Source organism: Delphinus delphis, chromosome 16, assembly GCF_949987515.2.
Source record: "Delphinus delphis chromosome 16, mDelDel1.2, whole genome shotgun sequence".
In the NCBI taxonomy this organism is placed as follows: Eukaryota; Metazoa; Chordata; class Mammalia; order Artiodactyla; family Delphinidae; genus Delphinus; species Delphinus delphis.
In genome coordinates, this window is record NC_082698.1 from 46,845,669 (window position 1) to 46,862,332 (window position 16,664).

Here is a 16,664-nt window from a genome sequence, read left to right on the forward strand (position 1 = left end):
TCTTGCACACACGCCCCAGGATATATGTGCAAGGAGAGCCCCACTAGCACTTACAAGTGCTAACAGCACCTAGCAGCTCATAATAGGAAAACGAAACAAAACAAAACCTAGAAATATCCCAAGTGCCCACTGGCAGTATATTGGGAGAGAATACTGAGGTATGTTCATGGATAACAGAATACTATCCAGCAATAAACGCGAATGAATTAGAGGCACATGCAACAATATGGAGGAATATCAGAAACAATTTTGAGGCCATTCAGCAAGTCTTAAAAGAATATTTAATTGCTATCTACAAAGGTCAAAACCATGCAAAACCAAATAACATATTTAGCAATTTAAATATACAAGGTCGAACAATAAGGAAAGGCAAAAGAACAGTAAACCCAAAATTCATATCAACAGCTCTGAAGAGACAGAGAAGGATGAGCACACAGATGACTTCAAAGATGCTGACGATCTTTAAAACGACACTGAGGTGACAGCACACAGGGCTTATGCAATTTTTATTCCTTATACCCTATACGCTTTTTCTAAATTTTCTTCTCTATCTATATTTCAATATTTCAAAACTTCCCAAGTCTGGGGGACTACAGCCCAGGTCCTCACACTGGACAGGAAGGCCCTCCCTGACCTGACTCAACCCCAGCCCTCTCTGGCCAGGTCACCTGGCACACTCCTCAGCCTTCTCTGCCACCCTGGTCTCCACCAGGCCTCCTCCTCTGCACCTTGACCCTCTCAGTTCCCCCTGCCAAGAAAGCTTCTCAGAAACGCACATGGCTCAGGCCCTCCCTTCCTTCAGGCCTCCACCCAGAAGACATGTGCTCTCCCGGGCTTCCTGACCCCTACTCCTTACCCTCTGCTCTCCAGCCCACTGGAGCCTGTGGCACTGGGCGCCACCCTCCCCTGACCACTGACCCGGCCGTCTTTAGCAGTGCCTGGCAGGAAGTGGCTCTTAATAAATGTTTGTTGAACAATTAAATGGATGACTATGCAAAAAATCATATTAAAATGGAAACTTTCCATGGAAAACGTAACACACGAACTCCTTAGTTACCAGATTAGCTCCTCATGCTTCAGAGAGGTTGGGACGAAGGATTGGTTCTGTGTTCCATAAGGTGCAATATTAGGCGGGGAGAAAAGAGCTAATTCTTGAAACCAGTGGGCCTGCTAATTCAAAAATATTGATGTTGCTTAGGTTTGATGTGGTAATTCGGACGAGGAAAGGATGGCCCCAAGGGGTACCTACTTACCAGACGCCCAGCAGTGACCACAGGGCCAGGAAGGAGCCAGATCTCTTGGTGACCAGTCTGAAGTGCTCCCTTCTGTTTGGGACCCTTCAGAGGCCCACGTGGGGGGTGGGCAGGGGAGTCTCACGGCCAGCCCCTCTCTCCACCCCTGGACAGTTGGCAGACACGGGCCCGTGTCCAGCTTCTCCTAGGTGTGGCAGGTCACCTTCCTTAACAGAACCCTGAGAAAGGGCTTGACCTGAAGTAGGAGGATGAGGAACAGTGCCAGAGCCTGGCCTGGCTCAGCAAAGCCCAACAGTGACAAACACCCCAACCCTGAGATACCCCAAGAGTGGGATACCCCAGCAGACCCAGACATCGGAGTGGCCCTGAGCACATGTGCCACCTGCCCTGCACATACTTCCTGCTCCTCAGCTTACCTCCTCTCCCACACGCACAAACCCAGATCAGGCACTGGTGGTCACATGTGCTCCCATGCTCAGCTTTCCAGGAGGCGGCCAATCAGCCTGCCCTGGAAGACAGGACCCCCATGCCCACCTCTGGGCTGACCTAGCGTGGCCAAGAGCAAGGTGACCTACCTGGAGTATGTCCGTCAGGGCCTAGAGACGTCAGATGGCATGGGCGCCCCCATAACCAGCCACAGCCCCTCAGGCTTAGGGGAAGAGGATCGAGCCCAGAATCTTCAGTCTTTAACGATGTTTCACTATGAATCACTTGAGCTGGGTTTCTGCTCATTTCCTGGAGAAAGCAGAAGTGGAGAGTCGACAGATGCCTGATTCTGCCCACTTCCCAGCCATCAGCAGAGCTGCCTGAGTTCTGGTGGGTGACCCCGGCCCTGTAGAAAAGCCGCTTAGGGCAGTATGGTCAAGCAGTGCTGGGTGGGGCTAAGGGCAAAGAGGGAAAACTAGTAAGAGTGGACGCAGAGTTCACTCAGCCCTGGACTATCTGGCTGGACTTTCCTCCTTTCCTTGGCTTCACCTCTCCTCTCTGAGCCTCTGGTAAAGCACAGGGAACTATACTCGATACTTTGTGATAAGCTATAAGGGAAAAGAATCTGAAAAAGAAGATATATGTCTCTATATATGTGTATACATATATGTGTATATATATAAATGAATTGCTGTGCTGTACACCTGAAACTAACACGATATTGTAAATCAACTATACTTCAATTTAAAAAAGGAAAAAAAAGCAATAACAACAAAAAAAAGAGAAAGGAGTCCCTTAAGATCAGTGGGTAACATTAAAGTGATGATGAAAGAAAAGTTTAAGTAACAGAATGAAGTTCTCTGGAATTCAGCATCAAGATTCTTGCTCCTTTGGGCTTATTAGGTTGAATCATTTCATATCCTCTCTGCACAGCATCATCCATGTAGGACCAGCCAGCATGTCCACTCAAACACAATATCTCCCTGTGCCACACGAGCAAGAGCAGTGGTTAGCACAAACGCCTGGTCCTTAAAGCTAGCTCAGCACCTGTTTCTAGCGCGCGACCAACTGACTGTTTATGAGTAACTATAAGTGAGAAGCACCATCATCTTTTATGGGAGGCAAAAGGCTCTGAGACTGATTCAAAGGATGAAAACATTTGTAGTAATATCTCAACTCTTGCCAGTGCAAACTTGCCAGTAGATAGCAGTCAACCTAGGAGACCTGTCCAGCTTAAGACCTCGTCACATGCCCATGTTGATCCCACACCCACTCCCCAACAGTAGTCAGAGGTACCAACATCCCTGATCAAATTCTCATTTCTCATTCGACCGTTCATGGGTAGAAAAGAAGCTAGAATGGAAACTGGAAGGGTTCTGCACACAGATCACCTTGAGACATGCAAGAGGTGTATGCAAGTATCACCTTGTCAAGCCAGAAGGGGCTCCAGTTTTTTTAGAACAACAAATTAAGCTCCTGGTTATACTATATTCCAGAACCATTGTACTATAGTGTGTACCATTGTGGAGAAATATGTTAATTTTCTCAGCATATGGTGCAAGACTCATCCTAGGGAGGTACCTGATTTGTTGACTAAAATGATAGGTTAGCGGCGTCTGCACTCCTGGGTGGAAAATCTGGGTTGCAATTCTCATTACTGCCCAAAAGGAATTAACATCTTTAAGTCTGGTTCTTATTTGTAGAATGAGACAAATGCAATGTTGTAAGGAACAAATCAATATTTGCAAGAGGACTTTTAAATGCTAAAAATGTCTGTACAAATGTGATTTATTATTATTGAGAGAGTTGACCATGCTAAGACACTGAAGCTGCCAGGAAAACTATGAACTGCTCGTGTAAATATATATTTTTGTTGAGGGGAAATGTGAGATTCTGTAATGTTTTTTAAATATCTAAAAATAGCAATTATACTTCTGCTTCCAGTTATGACAGGAGATAACCTCCCACTGAGGAAACTCTAAAAAAGACAAATATATGAGACAATTGTTTTCAGGCATTGAGTAGAAGGCATCATAAGACTGATCCTTCAGATAAGAAAAATACACAAGGTGAGCCCTACAGCTGCCCTGGCTTTCTTCTTATAGGTGTTTTCCTGCCATGGTACAGGGAGGTGGAGCCCCAGGGGCAGTAATATCCTTGAACTAAAAAGGTGTAAGTCAGAGAGTTCCAAGTTTCTTAAGAGGCCAGAATTTTCAGGGCAGGGACCTGAGAAGGGTGTGTTTTGTGGGAATTCATTGTGTGTGTCCTTGGTCGAGGGTTGCCTATACATGCGTGGGGTAAGACCCCAAGAAACCTAGCAGAGATCACCTGCTCCAAGGCTGAGAACTGAGGTAATAGAGATTGGGCACTGTTCACAGTGTTAGAGTTCCACACCATCCAGAGTGGAGAGACCTCCCTGAGCATCTTGGGATTTCATCTTACACCCCAGAAAAGCCAAACCTGAGAAATAAGAACTACAGCCTAGAGTAGGAGCCATGAACTAGAACAAGTTCAAACTTGAAACAAAACATCCCTAACAAAGAATAAAAGCCTGGCAGAACCAAAAGGATATTCCAGTAATGTAACTGTCAACCAGGAAAAAACACATCATCCTTTAAAGGAAGAAAACATAATGCAGCATCCCTTCAGTGTGGCATCCACGCTGTCCAGCATACAACTAAAATTAGTAGAAATCTGAAAGAACAGAAAAATGTGACTCATAAGAAGAAAAATAGCTATCCATAGGAATATATCCCAAGATGAACCAGATGTTGGAATTATCACAGAAGGACTGTTAAGCAGCTATTGGAAATATATTCAAGGACCTAGAAGAAGAGAGAGCCATTATAATTGAAAGGTGGGAAATTGCAGAAAGTAAGTGGAAAGTATAAGAAGATTTGGATGTAAATTCTGGAAGTGAAAAGCATATCTGCAATGAAATTTTTACTAATAGCCAAACAGCAGATCAGTGAGTGCAAATTAAAAAAGAAAAAAGTTAATGAACTTGAAGATTGATGAACAGAAATTATTCAATCTGAAGGACAGAGAGATAAAAAGATTGAAGAAAAACAAACACACACTCAGTCACCTTTGGGACAATATCAAATGGTATAATATATGTGTATCTGGAGTCCCAGAGAGAAAGAAGAGAGAGAAGAGAACAGAAAAAAAATATTTGAAGAAAAATATTTGAAAATTTCAAAGTTTGTTGAGAAACAGCAAATTGCAGATAAAATAAGCTTAGTAAACCCCAGGAAGAACAAAATGGATAGAAAACCACACTTAGGCAGATCATGGTCAAGCTCCTGAAAATCAGAAATAAAAAATTATCTTAACATAAGAGAAAAGAAATTACATATTGGGGAACAAAAACAAAATTAGGCAGATGTTTTATCAGAAACAATGGAAATCATAAGACAATGGAAAGATATCTCTAGCATACTAGAAGAAAAAGAATTGTTAACCCAATTATCCTTGAAAAACTGAGGATGAAACAAAGTTATTTGCAGATTAATGACAGCTGACATCATTCATCTCCAGAAGACTTGCACTACAAGAAATTCTAAAGGAAGTTTTTGAGGCTAGACTCCAGATGGTAACATGAATCTACAGAAAGGAAAGAAGAACACTATTAATGGCTAATATGTGATCAAATATAAACAAACTATGTACTTTTTCTTAATTTCTTCAAAAGACTATAACTACTTAAAGCAAAAAGTGTAACACTGTACTTTGGAGTTTATACCATCCCCAGTTCATATACGTTGTAGATGAAACATATATGACAACAATTGCACAAAAGATGAAGGAGTGAATGGAAACATGCTGTTGCAAGCTTTTCACATTTTATATGAAATCATACTTTATTAACTAAGTAATAACAAAATTGTGGTATTTTATTTATAGCTTTGTGACGAAGATGTTAGGAAAGTCAGAGTTCAGTTCTAATTAACAAACTCACACTGAGCATCTATTCTGGGCCAGATCCCAGCTAGATCCTAGAGAAACAGAGATGAATAAGGCAAACTTGTGTTAGGATGATTTCCTACAATTGTTCAAGTAGGCAGGTGATTCACCCAATATAATAATTCAGGAACACAAACTCCTTTGTTCCTTAGAGTGTTGTTGTCATCTGCATCCAATCAGCAAAAGGAGAAAGGGAGAGCACAAAGCACATCTCCACACATAAAAGCCCACCCTCTAGGTGGCACGTATCTCTGGCTCACATTCCATTTTAAGTGCATGGCCATATCTAATGTCAAGAAAGGCTGGGACATGCAGTCCAGTCATGTGTCAGCCCTAACCTATTATTAGGGAAAATGCATTTTGGTAGGCTACCAGTCTCTGCCACACTCTCTTCAGAGACATAATCTACACTCCAAACAATGCACAAAAAAAGTTAATGCTATTTTTCTGACTTTTAAAATAATTCATGTTAATTTTATGCATGATAAAAAAGTATAAGAAATAGAGAATAAAAATTATTAATACTCTAAATACCCTAAACAGCTAAGCAATAGCTATGCTGAGAACAGCATTACATTCTTTTTTTCCATGTTTACCAAAGTATATTTCTTTGATCTTAATTTTTTCTTAATAAATTTAAAATCATGCCACAAATTCTACTTCATAACCTGTTCTTTTTTTTTTTTTTTTTTTTTTTTACTTAATTCATCCTAAACACTCTCCTATTCCATTATTACAGTGTATTTTTTACACCAAGTTTGGGATCAAGAAGAAGGAAGACTATTTACATAGCAGGGGGATTTTTTTTTTTTTAACCCTGGAGAGAAAGCAACTTCCTTGGAACTAGCTGTATTTACACATTCCCTGTGAGGATTATGATGAACTCCAGAAAAACAGAGGGAATCCAACCAGCAAATTGTATTTCCTCAGAGATGAAGGGTATGAGTCCTGGAGCAACTGGAAAATATTTCCACAGGACACCTGGAGCCCACAGGAACAATGCTAGCTATGGCTGGTGACAAGGGGAGACTCGGAGAAGGGAGAGAAGATTGGAAAACTACAAGTGGGCAAATACTTTCCTAATTTTCAAAAATACCTGGAGGTTGGAATCTACAACTCCAGTTGGTAGGACTGACATAAAACTCAAAAGGAGCCCATCAAAAAAGATAAAGAAGAGTCATAAGCTACCATTCAGTTAAATGCAGGCTGTTCAGCCCACTTCAATCAGCAGAATGATTTGCCAGGACCAAGTCCTAAGCTGGGTTCTGCAAGCACAAATAATAGGTAAGAATGCCTTCCCCAAGGAGCTTTCAAACCTTTCAACAACTTTTAGGCTAAGCTTACTTATATTTCTTTTTCAAAAAATTTTTTTCATTGAAGAATAGTTGATTAATACAACAATACAATGTTGTATTAATTTCTGCTGTACAGCAAAGCGATTCAGTTGTACATATATATATATATACATTTTTAATATTCTTTTCCATTATGGTTTATCACAGGATATTGAATATAGTTCCCTGTGTTATACAGTAGGATCTTGTTTATCCATTCCTTATATAATAGTTTGCATTTGCCATTTCCAAACTCCCAATCCATCCCACCCCCACTCCCCTCCCCCTTGGCAATCACAAGTCTGTTCTCTGTGTCTGTAAGTCTGTTTCTGTTTCCTAGGTAGGTTCATTTGTGTCATATTTTAGATTCCACATATAAGTGATATCATATGGTATTTATCTTTCTCTTTCTGACTTACTTCACTTAGCATGATAATCTCTAGTTCCATCCATGTCGCTGCAAATGTAAGCTTACTTATCTTTGGTGGATGAGAAGATACTGCATCACTGTGGATGTGAGCTTCTGTAAGACATTGGTTAAGGCCTCTCACGATTGACACTTCCATTTATTCCACGTCCATTTATTCCACTTCCATCTCCTCAGCACTATCATATGACTGACACTGTGCAAGATGCCTGGGGTGATAAGATCCAGTCCGTCTTTGGGGAGGTCACAGACATCACACACACCCCATACAGATCTCAGCTACCATGCACAGCCACACACCTGTCATGCCAAAACGGTTTTATTTTGGGGAAGTAGGAATAGACAGCTGAAACTTCAGTTTAATTCCGAGCGCCTTTATGCCTTCACACCATTGGCGTAGCACTGATAGAAATTAGATCCTCCCTAAAGATTTTTGACGTTGGGGGAGATCTCATGGGACCAGAGTGAGAATATCAGGGAGAAGCAGGCTTGGAAGTGGAGTGGATTGCAGCTTCTGGCGTTAAGGACGGTGAAGAAATGATTTTTTGAAAAGATTCATGAGACACAAAGCCTTTTCAAGGAATGGTGCTGAAACAACATGGATCTCCATGATGAAAATAAATCAGTCTCAATTCCTACCTCACACCACACACACAAAATCAAGGTGTTTCTTAGATTGAAATGAAAAAGCTAGAACTATAATGCTCCTAGGAGAAAACATGGGAGAGTATCTAGGCCACCTGAGAATAAAGCACTAAGCACCTTGAAGTAGTCAGCAACACCTCCCCCATCACCGAGAGGACAGAGAGTGCCGGGACATGGCGCTGGAGGGGGGCCAAGAAGCAGATGGGCAGGAAGGGGGAGACACCCTGAGGGAAGGGTGGTGGAGGCCCACCGGGAATGTGCAGGAGGCCAGAGTTCCCAGCGCAGGTTTCGTGGGAAGCGCTGGATGCAGATGTGTTCAGCATTCCCAGGTGGTGACCAGGAGAATGAAGTAGACACAGCAGCACCCAAGGCTCTGATATGCACCCTCAGGCTGAGAACTAGGACTGACTCCCTGAGCAAATGCTACATGAGGACAGCGCACACTGGCACTGATGTCTGGGCACCATGGCTTCGACATCTTGGAGGGAGGCTGGGGCAGAGGATGAAGACAGTTTCTGGACAAAGCCTGTTCTTTGCTGTCCTTAGCAAAGACTCAGGAAGGGTCTGGACAGGAGGTGTGTCCTCAACTCCCCATCTCCCCTCTCCCAGCTTGCTTCTCCTACATGCCTTACTGGGTAGGTTTTTGGTGGGAGGCACAGAAAACAAGTGACTGGCCTGGCCTATGTGAGCAGGAGGTGCTGGCCCCTTGCTCCCTGCTCTCTGCATCTTTCCACATGTCAGACTCTGGCCAGCTCCCTCCCAGGCTCACAGCACTCACAGCAGAACACGGTCCTGCACAGCTCCAGAGTGTCCTCCCTCGTGGGAGGTCCAGCCTCACAGACAGAGATGCTCTCTACTCTCCGTCTCCATTTGGATCAGTGAACACTTGGACCAACAAAACGTGGACTGGATGGGACGTGGGAAGTGACTGTCATTAGGTCACTGTGGGTCACTGGGTCAGTCCCCCAGTCAGAACGATCACTGGTGGCAGGAATGCCCGCCCGGCTCACATTGAGCAAACTGCCTGCCTGGCTGCAGCCACGTGGGGGCTGGGTAGGAAAGGCTGTCTCATCAGTGAGCCTTACTGCCCCCAGCCTGGCCAGATGCTCGTGCCCCAAAGAGGTCGCCCTGCAGCCAGTCACTGCCAGACAGCTATGCACGTCCTCTTCTTGAGCTGGAGGAGATGCTGAGTGAGATGTTGCCATGCTTGACTCTGGAAGAGGGGAGAGGGACCCCGAGGCCTGGGAGGCTGAGGTTGGTGGGTTCAGAAGGGCTGGGTGAGGTTAGCAGTGCTCCCCCTGAGAACAGCACCGAGAGGCAAGGTGGCGGAGCAGAAAGAGCAGGGTGGCCAAGCTTCCGTTCTTGGAGGTGTGAACTTGGTCAAGGTCAGATGACTCCGTGTGGAGGAGCCTCCCTCCCGCCAAGCTCCTGCCAAGATGGATGAGATGATGAATAGGCAGGGAAGCACCCTCTTCCACGTCCCAGGGCCATTCCTCGGGTCCCGGGTCCTCTGCCACAGGGTGCAGAGCCCAACGCTTCCACAGCCGTCCTGGGGGCCCCTTTGCTCTGGCACACCCCCCTCCAGACAGCAGCTTTCAGTTACAGTGGAAGCAGGTGGGCGGCGGGGGGGGTACTGCAGGTGGGGCTGGCTCCACACTTCAGCAGCCACCTTGCCAGCTGGCCTGTGGCCCCTGTGGGCCTCCGCTCAGGCGCAGCTCCTGGATGTGCCCTGCAGAAAAAGATGGTGCGGAAGAGAGCAGCGTGAGCTCCGCACATCGGCAGGAGCAGGGAGGCCACACTTCCCACCAGAGGCTCTGAGCTCATGTGGACCCCGTCCTCTCCCTCCCGGGAGCATCATTCCCAGCAGCCAGGAGGCCTGACAGAGGAAGGAACAGCTCAAGGACCGGCCACACCTTGCTGGGGGCCGGGTCGGGGAGAGCAGGAGGGAAAAGGTGATCTCTGGCATATTCCTTAACTGCGCTGAGACCGTTTCCTCATCTGAAAATGAAGACAGTTACAGTAGTTTCATACCGATTGCGTGTTAATGAGAATTAAATAGAATACGTGTGTAAAGCTGGCAGGTCAGGCCACGCTCCCCTTCCCACCAGGGCCCTACCTGGGGGCACATCCTTTACTCTCTGCAGAGTACAGTTCGAGGGACCTCAAGGGACAGATAAGAGAGGGGGTTTCCTTCCCCACACCGCCCTGCCCCTGAATTGCTGGGAAGAAAACCCCCCTCTCCAGGCTGCATGCTGCCCCCTGATGAGGGGACCGTGAGCCCTGAGGTTCTCTAAGGTGGGAGCCTGAGGCATCGACTTCTTATTTGGGGAAGCACTGCATTTCCTGGAAGGGGAGGAGGGACGATGCCCTGGATGATATTATCTTACCTTAACTGTCTTAATCCTTCACTGTGGAGAAAAGGAACCTGCCAAATTAAGCCACTAAACTGTAGGACTCTGATGAAGGCGTCTAACTGCCTTGGGCCTTCCTCTCCATTCACATAAATTTAGGGTAATGAGGAATAGATGGTGAGAATGCACCATATGGCCAAGTGCAATGTTTAGCCCGTTATGAATAGGTGTGGTGTAGACAAGCACAAAACGTGGGCACTCCCCTGTGTAACTAGCAAATCCCCCTGGCTGGAGGGCGAAGGCGGAGGCCATGGGAACTGGAAAGAGGGATTAAATGCGACTGCAGTACTTTCAGGATGTTTGCACATGCGGTTGAAAGCAAACTATACTGTAAAAGGGATTACGGCAAAGTGTATGCAGTCTAGACCAGAGGAAGCAGAAGTTGCTTTTTTAACAGTACTTATGTTTTCTTTTTTTACTTATAAAATTATACCTACACATGGAAATAAAATTCAGCTTATAAGAACATAAAAAGTAGTTTCCCTTTGTCCACGATCATTCTCCCCTCTGCCCAAATAATCAATAAAAGCGATTGCTTTTAGATCTTCCGATGGTTACCATTACGACTTTAAGACTTCTACTTTAGGATTCATTTTAGATGGTACCTTTAGACCTGCAGACATGAAAAATAAGAAAATTAGCATGCTTACACTATTTTCTTCTTCCTCTCCCACACTCCTTCCTGACTTGTAATTATATTTTTATTTTATTCCTCCAAATGTTGCCTTCCCAGCTTTGTTCATTATATTTTTATAATTCTTTCTAGTAATTGCCTTTCTGACTTTAAACAGTATATTTACTTTTCTATGTACTAAATTAAGACAGTATTTGCTACTCTGCAAGACAAGGATACTAGCTTAGTTTATTCTTCCTTATTCTCTCCTCCACCTATCTTTGTTTCTTATATTATTGTATTCCTGTCATTGTGGTTTAAAATGTTTGCGTTAGTTAATCAGAAGTCTCTTCCTTGCTTTGTCAATATGTTGACTCTATAAACTAGAAAACAAATAAACAACATTGATGATATGGTGGTTTCCATCATAATATTCACTGTAGAACCCAGAAACAGGATTGACTCAGGGAGGAGAAAAATACTCCTGGGTCATCAAACTTTCAAGTTAAATTATATGTTATATAAACTTATCAATAAACAAATCATATTTAAAACAAAGGTAATAAGTACTTAAAATCAACTCATTTTGTTACCTTTTGCTCTTGTGCTGTTGAGGTCACCAGCACCTCATGCATCTGTGTGGCGGACAAGCCCTATAATGGGGCCCTGATGCACAGCTCCCAGCTCTGCATTTAGTGATGTCATGCCAGTACTTTGAAATTGACCATGGTGGGAGAATTCACATCATGGAAACTGGAAAATGCTACAAACAAGTGCTTAAATTATTGTTTTGTTGACTAGACTTAACTAGTGGAGAGAGTGTTATTAATGCAGATTAAATTTAATTGTGCTGGGTCTATACCCATCACGTTGTGAATAGCACCAAAAAAACTGAGGAAATATTTTTCCAGTGTCTGAAAATGATTATCCAATTCAGCAAAGTCACTCAGAACACTGACAATGGAGTCAAGTTCTCACACACATAGTGCTAAAGCTGAAAATTGTTTCAGTTTAAGGAATATAATCTGTATGAGGGTTAGAAATAGTTTAACAGTAGGTTACATATTAGATTTAATGACTATAAATGATGGGGTAGAGCCTTGTGGATTAGGATGCAACTCCATCTGTCAAATCATGGCTAAAGTGAGACTATATAGGTTGGGTACAGAGTCAAGAGTTTGGCAAAAATTAATAAAAGTATTCTACAAGAATCAATTGGCTGTATGGAATTTGCAACAGAAAATTGTATGTTTTTCTTATTATTTGTGAATTATGTGCTACACATACTTTACATCAGTAAAATTTATAGTAAACGTAGGCAGATGGATACGTGGGTGCATTTGTTGAGAACCGACTGTTAAGCATTTACCAGCACACCACTGTCTCAGAGGCTTGCTGCTCCTACCATTACATCACATAAGAAACTAGGAGGAAATGGAGAGAAACGCCTCCTCCTCCCATGTTCCAGGGCCAGTGTGGTCCCAGGGGCTGTAGGACTCATTAGAAGGACAGCCAGGGCTCTTCATGGAGGACAGGGGAGAAGAGCTGGGAAACAGCAGTGCTGACAGGGCGGGTCACGCCTCTCTGAGCCTTCGCCTTCACATCTCTAAAAAGGGGCTGCTGATCGCTGCCCCTCAGCCTCTTGGGGCGTCCGTGAGGATGTGCAGGCACAGTGGCAGTGCTTGCTCCTGAAGAGAGGTGTCCCCATCCCCACCATCAGTTACCAATAGAACCTGTGGCCCAAACAACCCATGGTCACCCACTGCCAGGCTCCCCCAGAGACCCTGGGAAGCTGCCTGCACCAGAGCCATTGCAGAGACTGGCCTGATTCTGAAGTATGGGGAAGAGGCGGAGAGGCAGGCCACTTCTGCTTTCCGCTCACACACAGAGGTACCAGCCCAGAGAGCACATTTGAATTCTCAAACCTCAGCCGCAGGTTCACTTCAAGTTCTGAGGGAACACTGACGGGCAGTTTCATTACAGCTCATGATGGCTGGGTCCTCTGCAGAAGCACCTCTCTGTGCTTCTAGAGAGCCATGAAATGTGGGAATGATTGCTCCAAATATGGGTGGATGTGACTATGACCCACAGAGATTGCCCTTTCCTTCCAGACATTCCTTTCAGGAAACCCCAAACTTAAAGTATTTTATTTACCCTTCTGTGAATCTATCCTAAGGAAATGACCCACTATTCAGAAAAGGCTTGTTTCATATTGGCCTCAAATCTTTTTTAAAATAATGGAATGATGGGGGGACATAAATGCAAAAGCAAATCTTTGTGTGAAAACGCACTCTCTGCATGTTGGAAATAATGTGAAATGTTCAATTTCAGAAGACCTTAAAATAACCTATTATACAGTCCATAATATGCCATTTCAGATGTTATTTTTAGCACCATGAAGAAATGCTTGATTTATAATGTTCACTTAAAAAGCAGATTAGCAGCATCATGGCTGTGAGCACCTGCTCTGGGATCAGAGCACCTGGGTTTGAGTCCTGCCTCTGTCCCTTGTTAGCTGCCTTGGGCAACTAACTTCAGTTCTTTAAGCCTCAACTTTCTCATTGGTACGGGGACCCTAGCAATATCCTTCTTCGTGGGTGGTTGTGAGGACAACAATTGTGATTCACAGCCCCTGGCACATGGTAAGTCTTTGACGTTATCTATAATCAGCATCGTTACTGCATCTATGGCAAAATCCGCCCACATAAGATACCAGAGGGAAATATCACAATGTGCCCCTGGTAGTTCTTGCTGGATGAAGCAACAGGAAGAGACATCTTATCCCGGTTCCTGCCTTTCTGGGATAGAATGCTTTCTCCTCCTCTGCCCCCTGCAACACCCTACACTTGCCCCCCTGCTCATCCATTCTGCAAATCACTGTTAGAGTTGCCTCCTTGCTTTTCCATCTGTGAGCTCTTGAGTCAGGGACTCTTTCTTATTCATTCTGTAGCCCCTGCCCCAAGCACAGAACCTGACAAACAGTAGGTGCTCAATCAAACATTTAATTGTCAAATTTCTCCAAGTTTTATCAAAGAGTGTCTCAGATATCTACTGGTGTATGACAAAATATAATGGCTTAAAATAACAGCTGTGTATTGCGTCTCACGATTCTGCGGGACAGGAAGCAGGCAGGGCTCAGCTGGGCAGTTCTTCTGCTCCACTTAGTGTGGGCTGGGAGCCGCCACCTGCATTCACTTGGAGGCTGGGAGGGGCTGGAATATCCAGGAAGCTTTACACGACTGGTGCCTCAGTGCTCCTGGCAGCCTCTCTTTTCCCACATGGCCTCTCATCACTCTTGGACTTTAACACATGCCTTTTACAACAGAGCAGCTGACTTCCTGGGAGAGAAAGTGAAGCTGACAGGCTTCTTAGGGGCTATGTGCAGAAATGTCTCAGCATCACGTCCCGCCTCTTGATGGGAGAAGGGGAATTATATTCACTAATTATTATATATGTTTTGCCTTTTGATCTTTAGAGAAATCTTTAAAAGTATGATAAATAATATATATTAGCAAAGTCTTAACATCCTAAGAAGACTTTTCTATGTGCAATACATAATAAATTGGGAACTTTTTATTTTGAAATGATAATAGATTCGCAGGAAGTTGCAAAAATGATCCAGAGAGGTCCCACATGCCCTTTCCCCAGTTTCCCCCAATGACTACATCTCAAGTAAATATAGTGCAGTATCAAAACCAGGAAACTGGTGTTTGTACAATGGATATCATTCTCTGATGTTTTATCACATGTGTTGATTTCTGTAACCACCAAGATACAGAATTATTTCATCACACTCACCTCCTGCCCTCTGGATTCCTTAACCCCTGGCAACCACTAACCTGCTTTCCATGTACACAATCTTGTCATTTTGAGAATGTTATATAAATAGAATCATATAGTATATGACCTTTTGAGATTGGCTTTTTTCTCTCAGCATAATACCCTTGAGATCCTTCTATGTTGTTGTGTGTATCAATTGTTCTTCCTTTTTTATTGCTGAGTAGGATTCCATGGCATGGATGGACCACTGTTTAACTATTTGCCTGTTTACCTTGAATGTTTTCTGTTTGGGGCTATTACAAATATAGCTGTTTAGGGAGCCTCTCTGCATGCGTTCTCACTCCATGGGTTTGGTTGGAGCTGATCTCTCCTCTTGGCAGTGGATGGACACATGGCCAAGGCCCATTAGATAAAATTATTCTCTGCCCTGGACACAGTGATGCATGCAGCACCATGTGTGTAGCCCACAATGGTCCAGCCAGAGCTCATCTCTGGTGATTTGCTGGAACCACTAGGTTTATATCCCTATAGCCAAATATGCTATATTGAAAAATACACTCAGTCTTTCTGGGCCTCAGCTATTAAATAAGGACCTTTAAAATCCCTATGTTAACAGGTTAGTATGTATTTGTTCATTCAACAAACTGAAAGTGTTTATTGAGAGACTATGTGTGGAGAATTTCAAAAAGGGGGAGAAGCAGATGCAAAGGGCCTGGGGCAGAAAAGGAGTTAAGTGGCCAGTACACCCAGAGCATAATGCTGGCAAGGTGTGTGGGGAGTGGAGGGTGTGGGGACAAGTGGAAGAAGCAGGGAAGGAGCCCTCTGGGGGGCCCTTCTAAGATCTGGAGGGGAGTTTGGACTTGAGACTTGCATGATGGGAAGCATGTTAACAGTAAAATATTTTTCCAATTTACTTTTTACTGCTGTATGAAGAACAGCCTGGGGATAACAGGGCATGTGTGGAAGCCAGTGAGGAAGTTCCTGTATAAGGACAGACAAGAAATGGTGGTGGCCTGGGACTTCCCTCTTTGTCCAGTGGTTAAGACTCCGCACTGCCACTGCACGGGGCACGGGTTTGATCCCTGGTCTGGGAACTAAGATCCCACATGCCACACAGTGCAACCAAAAAAAAAAAGAAAAAAGAAAAAAAGAAATGGTGGTGGCCTGCCTAGGGGGATAATAGTGGGGATGGAGAGAAAAGGACGGATTTGCTGTACCTTGGAAGTAGAAGTAATTGTAAGGCTTACTCATGGAGTAGGTCGGGATGACCTCTAGGTTTTCCACTAAGGTTGTGAATTTGTCAAATTCTCCTCATTATGTCATAGGTTTGTGTTTGCTTGTTTTCTAACTTTCAAGCTTTATTGTTAGGTGTTTATAGATTCAAGACCTTCGCATCTCTGTGACTTGTTTCTTTTATCATCTTATATTGACAATCTTTATTCTCAATAAACCCTTTTCCTTAATCTGTCAATGTCTTATATTAATATTACTACAAAGTTTCCTTTTAGCTATTCTTTGGCTGGTGTATCCAATTCATGTATTTTCAGTATTTCTCTGTTCTTGTGTTTTAGGTATATCTTGGCATACAGCTATAATCTTTTTAAAATCAAACAAGTATCTCTACCTTTTAATATGTAAGCTTAATCTGTTTACATTTACTATGATTACTGATAGATTTATACGTATTTTTTACCTTCTTCTTTGGGGTTTCCATTTGCCATGATTTTCCTTTTAAGTTTTTTTTCTCCCTTTCTTCCTCCTGCTGAATTTATTAAATAGTTTTGTTTTTGTTTTGTTTTGTTTTTTGTC

The 16,664-nt window shown here is 43.7% G+C and overlaps 1 protein-coding gene across 2 annotated transcripts in view; it reads right to left on the reverse strand.

The window, feature by feature from the left end:
- The window catches only part of WDFY4 (WDFY family member 4), a 277,878-nt gene extending 275,942 nt beyond the window's left edge, over nt 1–1,936 (reverse strand). For both annotated transcript variants that reach the window (XM_060034652.1, XM_060034651.1), the window contains exon 1: nt 1,829–1,936. The gene's annotated coding sequence lies outside the window, so the exon portion shown is untranslated. The remainder of the gene's footprint in view (nt 1–1,828) is intronic.
- Nucleotides 1,937–16,664: the final 14,728 nt, after the last annotated feature.